This window comes from Marmota marmota, unplaced genomic scaffold, assembly GCF_001458135.2.
Source record: "Marmota marmota marmota unplaced genomic scaffold, marMar, whole genome shotgun sequence".
NCBI classification, from domain to species: Eukaryota; Metazoa; Chordata; class Mammalia; order Rodentia; family Sciuridae; genus Marmota; species Marmota marmota.
The window spans coordinates 11055859-11063092 of record NW_025999880.1 but is presented as its reverse complement, the minus strand read 5'-3'; positions in this window follow the sequence as shown (position 1 = coordinate 11063092).

The window sequence follows — 7234 nt, the reverse complement described above, 5'->3', positions numbered from 1 at the left end:
TCCCTAGGGGTCTTAGGAATAAATGTTTGCCCCTTCTTCATCTCCCAAGTCTGATAAACTATTCGTAGTCACCTTCCCTCAGCTGATTTCTGCTCAACTGAAGTAATTACTGGATTGTTACCCACCAAGGAGACAAGGTACTACCAATCCAGGTGACACAGCACACAGACCTGTGCTGAAGATCTTAGCAGAGGGACTCACATGCCAAATGTCCTCTATGGGTGGAAAATTGCTCTCATTCACTTATTCACCCAAAAAACATTTAGAGAGGGCCTGATAATCACCCTTCATCACAGTAGCCGACATTTGCTAAGGGCTTAATGTGCAAGAGACCCAGCTTTACCTGCTTCATTTAATCCCAACATGGCTCAGATGGGAGCTATTGTCATAGCAGCTTTCTAGATGAGGAAACCAAGAAACAGGGAGGGTAACTAACTTGCCTACAGTATTCGGCCTCTCTCGCCGTGCACAAGGTTTTCAGCCAGTTTGATGTCTGTGGCAGTGAACATGACATTGGCACTATCCTCAGGAAGTGAGGATAAAAGGTCACGTGTTAGAAACTTAATTCTTCAATGCAACAGTGTCAGAAGGCGGAGCCTAGTGGGAGGAGTTTAGGTCATGGAGCCAGAGCTCCCAAGAATGGATTTATGCTTCTATTTTTGCATGCACCCACTTGCCCTTCCACTTTCTGCCATGAGTTTAAGGAGCATGAGGGCCTCACCCAGATTCGGCTGCCCAATCTGAACTTCCCCACCTCCAGAACCATGAGCCAACCCAAACCTCTTTTCTTCATAAATAACCTCGTCTCAGGTACTCTCTGATAGCAAAAGAAAACAGACTAAGACAGAAACCTAAAAAAGGGATGTTTCATGGATAGTTGATGACTTCATGGGAGTTTTAGAAAAGGTGACAAGAGTAGGATTGGTTGGGGACAACAATCTTTGCAGAGGAGTCAGAATACACAAAATGTGGAGGTAGAAGAAGAAGAACTTCCTTGAGGAATGTGAGAAGTTCTGAGAGATTGGCTTGCAGAGTCTACAATGAGAATCAGCAATCAATAGGCTGGAAGAGTAGGTTGGAGACCTAAAGGAATGGTAATTCATTTTGTGAGAAATGGAGGGTTATTGGAGGTATTTAAACAAGAGGAGTCATATGACTAGATTTGTCTCATACCCATAAGGAAGACTGACAGGTGGATGAGAGTTGAACAAGGAAGACAGGGAATCAATCAAAAGGCAGTTGGAGGGCTGGGGATCTAGCTCAGTTGGCAGAGTGCTTGCCTTGCATACACGAGGCCCTGGGTTCGATTACCAGCATCAAAAAAAAAAAAAAAAAAAGCAATTGAAATTAACCAGGCAAGAAACACACAGTCCCCCAAAGGAGGGGGAATTGGTTGGAGAACCATTTTAAGGAGTAGAATCAATAAGACTCGATGACCCTCAGGTTCCCCCTTGGGCCTGTGTGATGAGGATGGTGTAAACCATGGCAGAGAAGGAAGGAAGAAGGCCTCCTTCATTCATCTGTTTCTTTGTTCAATGGACACTTGGTCAGAGAACCAGAACAGCTCTGTGAACTGGGAACGCAGCAGCCATCGAGATGCCACCTGCCCTCACAGAGCCCTCAATCTAGAGCATGAGGCACATCAGTTACAGACTGATTACAATGCACAGGGCTGGGGAGCCAGAGTCCCTGCAGTCTGGTGGTGACATCACGACCACCCAGAGGCAGCGATGTTTTCTTCCATTCACCCCCCTCATTGGCCTGGCCCAGCCTGGCTGCCCCGGGGCACAGACCAAGAGCCTGATATGGACATTTGGTGGCTGCAGGGCTGGAGCCAGGGCACAGCTCCTCAGTGCCAACACTGGGCACCCCAGAGGATGAATCTTGTCAATGCCCACTGGGGAGATCTGGGAGCTAAAGCCCACTGACGCTGGATGGAAACCCCTGGACCAAAGTCCCAGGGCGGGGGAAGCAGCACCTGGAGTTGAGAACTGGGCAAACATGAGTCAAGAGCCAGCTGGAGCTCACAGGGCCGCTTGCCCCACACCCGGGGGAATCTGCTGTTTTCCCTCCTGGGCTGGTGTTAAAGAGGCCTGTCACCAGAGTATCTCTCCAATCTCAGGCAGAGAACATCCTTCCCCACCTCCCAGGGAGCCCACTCAGCGCGCTCTGGACTGCAAGGAATGAGGCTGACCATCTCTGTGCCAGCAGGAGGCAAGTTGCAGGAGCCAGAGGGAGGTAAAGAGAGGAGCCAAGGGCACAGACGACAGGGCCTGTGAGGACAGCGTTGTCCCCAGCTCTCCCTCGTCCGTTTTCTCTTTTTAAAAAAGAAAAAGGAATGACCAGGGTCAGCGAAATCCAGAGGCCATGCAGAAGCGGCCCCTGCCACCGACTGAGCACAGTGGCAGGACCTGCTCCTCCGTCAAGGCCCCTCCCAGAACATTCAGGATGAATGGACAAGGTCATTAGCCACAGGGTGAGGGAGAGGGGTTGAGAAAAAGAGGAGGGAAAATGAGAGCTTGTGAACCCAGAGGGAATGCCCGAGAGCAGAGGGAGCTGGAAGGATGAGAGAAGTGAGGCCCTGTCTCCTGCCTCTGGATTTTTTTTTTTTGTTTCTTTCTTTCTTATTTTGGGTCCTGGGGATTAAATCCAGGGCACTTTACCACTAAGCCATGTCCCAGGGTCTTTTTGATTTTTTTTTTTTTGAGACACAGTCTCTCTAAGTTACTGAGGGTCTCACTAAGTTGCCCAGGCTGGCTTCCAACATTAGCTCCTCCTGCCTCAGCCTCCCTAGTCCCAGGGATTACAGGAGGGCACCACGTGCCAGCTCCTGCCTCTGAATTCTCACAGATCAGCTCACAGCAGCCTCCTTTCACCCAAAGACACAGAGATCGGGATATGGTCCCTCAGAGAGGCAGAGGTGGCAGAGAGAGATGGGGTGGGGGACCAACCAGGCACAGCTTTTGTTTCTGAACCCAGGGGCAACTTGATGTCCAATGTCCCCTGAGGGGAGAGGACAACAGGCGGACTGAGTCCCCACAGGAAGGAAGTTGACATGGGAGGAGAGGGGACAATATACCACACAGGCATCTTAACGAGGAGACAAGGCAGCTGGAACCCCGTGATCACCGTGGGCTCCTCTCCGGTGCACCCCTGCATTTGGCAGCCTTTGCATTCACCATTCGTTGCTGCTTCTTCATTTTATTAACTTTAATTTGTAACCAGGTCGATCAGCAATCGTTCTTCCTGGAGGGTGTAATTGGAATTACAAATAAAGCCAAGTGGAGAGTTTGGACGACCAACAGCTTCGTATGTGTTCCGCACAGTAATGAGCCCAGGCCCCCTGCACCTTCCCCAGACTCCACTTTCCAATAGGTTTGTTACCTCCTTGACTCAAAAAGGAAGCTGTGGTCTCCGAGGACCCTCACACTTCGCCATTGGCAGGAACTAGGTTTAGTCACCTTGCTCTTCTAGGAATCACCAGCTTGGTGTTTACTGAAAGATCATGCAATCAATTCCAGACATGCCTTCTCCTGCACAAAACCTTCCCAGGCCAGGCACAGGACATACTCTCTTCCACCCACCTTGCCGGGGCTGGACCAGAAGCCCTTCCTGCTCCTGGGTCAGGGCCCCTCCCAGAACATTCAGGGTGAATGGACAAGGTCATTAGCCACAGGGCGAAGGAGAAGTGATCTGCTCCCCTTCTCTCCAACCCCCTGTCCAGATTTTCTTTTTTCAAAATGACTCAGTTTCCACCTGGATTATTCCACAGTGCATATCTCCCTATCTCACTGTCTCCAAAGTGATCTTCCTAACAGCAAATATAACTCTGTCTTGCCTCTGCCTGTAAGCCTTCTAGGGATCTGTAGAATACATTAGATCTCTTTAGAATACATGAGATCTCCCTTAGCCTGGCACAAGCCTTCTGTCTCCCTGCCACAGTCCTGCCGGAGCACTCTGAAACAATCCCAAACACACACAGCCAGCCCCCACATCTCAGGGACTTTGAGGGGACAACTCTCTTTTCTTTGAATACCCTTTGGCCTTCTTCACATAGAAAGCTTCTCCACACCCTGCCAGGCCCAGTTCAGATAACTCCTTCTCTAAGGATTCTTGCAGACCCCTTGGACCAACACCCGGCTCCTTCAAGCTCCCACAAGAATTCCTACTTTCCATTCCTCTCACGGGGAATGCTTTATTTGTCTATTTCTCTCTTGCCTCTACAAGTCTATGATTGCTTGGCCTAATATTCTTCCCCTCAGTCCTTGTGTCCATGTGTCATTCTGAATTTGCCAACGCACATTTTGGACAGGGATTTTTATCACTGAGATTTTTTTTTTTTCCTTTGAGGCCCAGCCAGGATAAGGTCTGTATGTAGACAGAGCACAACATGTTCCAAGTGATAAGCTGCTGCCACATACGGGGCTAAGTGTTTAAACCAGCTCTACGCAATAGAACTTTCTATGACAATGGGAACATCCTGTATCTGCATGTCCAACGTGGTAGCCTCTAGCCACAGGTAGCGTTAAGCACTTGAAATGCAAGTGGTGCAATGAAGGAAAGAAAAATTAATGTTATTTAATGTTTTTTCTTCTGGTATTGGGGATTGAAGCCAAGGGTGTTCTATTATTGAGCTATATCCCCAGTCTTTTTTTTTTTTTTGAGATAGGATCTTGCTAAGTTGCCCAGACTGACCTGACCTCAAGCTTGCGATCCTCCTGCTCAACCTCCCAAATCACTGAAATTGCAGAGGTGAGATACCCAACTTGCTAATTTGATTTAACTTTAACTTAAATAATTTTAACTTAAATTTTTAACTTAAATCATTTAAATTTAAATAGCCGCATGTGGCTGGTGGCTACCACATTGGATAGCTCAGGTTTATGTTAAGCCAACTTGGAAGAAGGGTTACAAGGTAGGCAACCTGTATCCAATTCAACATGACAGCTGTCTTGCAATCTTTGAATAAAATAAATGGCAGTGATAAAATAAGGAATTAAACCTTTGGACAGCTCAGACGGGTACCATATCGCAAACTCATCATCCCTGTCAAACTTTTTCTTTATTTTTTTGTGGTGCTGGGGATTAAACCCAGGGGTGCTCTACCATAAAGCTAACTCCCCAGCCCTTTTATTTTATTTGGAGACAGGGTCTTGCTAAGTTGCCCAGGATGTTCTCAAACCTACCATCCTCCTGTCTCAGTCTCCAGAGTAGTAGCTGGGGTTACAGGCAGATGCCATGGCACCCAGCTCCAGTCAAATTTTTGGTAGTCCAGAGGTACATCATCTGTTTAAAACATACAGGGACTGGAGAGATCTTGCAGCAAGTGCCTTCTAAGAAGGTACCGCACGAAAGCACTAAATGAGCGGCTCCAGGAAAGGGCAGTGGTTTTTACCCAAGCAGATGTCTTAGGTATCCTGAGGTATGAGAGAGAGCACATCCCAAGAGTCTTACAACGAAGAAGATATTTATCCTACAAGAGCCATTGGTCAGCCCAACCCTAAAGAATTTAAAATGGGTAGGAAGAGGCCCAGCTTGGCCATTGTGTGGTGCTGGGCTGTGAAGTGTCCCTACTCTTGCTCTGAGGGTGGATCTTTCTGCCTGTATTTTCGCACCTCTTGGCAATTAGCAAGGTGTCTGAACACACACACTCACACACACACACACACACACATACACACACAAAGAAGCTTCATTCTTTCTTTCTGGGTAACTGCATCTTTTTGAGTTAGGGAAGCCCAAAGCTCTCTGGTGACTGATAGCCAAGGGGAACCAGGGGTCAGACAGGGCGGGGAGAGCTGGAGGTGGGACACTCCCAGCCAGAAAGCAAAGTTTTCCAGCTCACATAAGACCTCCCCGAGTTATCTGCGAATGCTGCTGCAAAGGGACCATTCTAGCAACCCCACTCCTAGTTATTAATGCAAGAGAAATCAAACTACGCACCCGCACCAAGACTTACACGCAGATATTCACAAGCTCTTTACAAACGAGAGCTACAGATTCCGTCAACCCAAATGTCCAAACACAGGAGAACAGATAAGCAAACCATGATAGACCCATAGTGGAATACCACTCTGCAGTAAAAAAAAAAGAAAGAGCTCCTGATAGCTGTAATGACATGGACGAATCTTGAAAAGATCATGCTGGGGGAAGAAATCAGGTGCAAGAGAACAAACTGCATGTGAACCAGGCTGTTCTAATCTGTAGTGATCCTGGTTGTGCGGGTCCCTGGAGGGAGGGGGTGACTGAGGAGGGGCCATGGGAAGTTTTCAGGGTGACGGGAGGTACATGAGCACAGTCAACTGACTGAACAGGGCACCAAAAGTGTGCACTGTTATAACTGAGACCTTGAAAAATAATTTCTTCCCAAGAGCCTAAATGACGGGACCGGAGCCTCATTTTGTCAGAGGTGGCCACAGGCCAAGACCTTTCCAGAAAGCCCAAAGACCAGGGATGCCTCCCTCAAGGCCAGGGTGATACTGCCAAGCTATAAAACAGCTCCCTGGCAGCTTGGAAAAAGGCCCCTCTGCTGCCCTGGATCCTTCAAAGGCTGGAATTTCTGGCTGAACCAGAAGGCCTGTGCTAGTCCCCGGGGGCAGCTTCTCCCCGGCTCTCTAGGAGGCCTAGCCACCCCTCCCAGGTGCCAGCTTGCTGCCCAAGCACAGAGCCAGAGGGCCCTCAGCTAGGGGCAAAGGAGGAAGGCCAGTCCTCTGTGCATGCCAGGCTCAGTCAGCAGAGCCACCTCACAGGGGACAGAAGCAGAACCCCGGGGCCCCAACTCAGAGTCATGGAGACCTTTACTCCAATAACAGGGATGGTTTTACAGCCCCCAGAGAGGGTCAGGGAATCTGTGAAAGAACAGGCTGGAGCCCTGGACCTTGAACTCTTAGCCCAGTACTCTTTCCCCCACACCGGGAAGGAATTTTTTTTTTTCTTTTTTTGGTGGTGCAGGGGATTGAACCCAGAGCCTTGCGCAAGTGAGGCAAGCACTCTACGACTGAGCTATACCCCAGCCCCTGGGGAAGGGATTTTTAATGAGGAATTCTGAAGAAAAACTCTCTGGGGCAGGTCCTAGGAAACAAACCAACCAAAGGGACTGTTCCCTGTAGGGACAGGAAAGCTCACGAGGAGGAGAAGTGGGTAGAGGAATGTAGAGAGAGGCCAGAGGGCTTGTCAAAGGGCAGCCCTGCCCCCCAGGTGTGGGCCTTTGCCCTGCGTCTGAGGCCACCGCTCT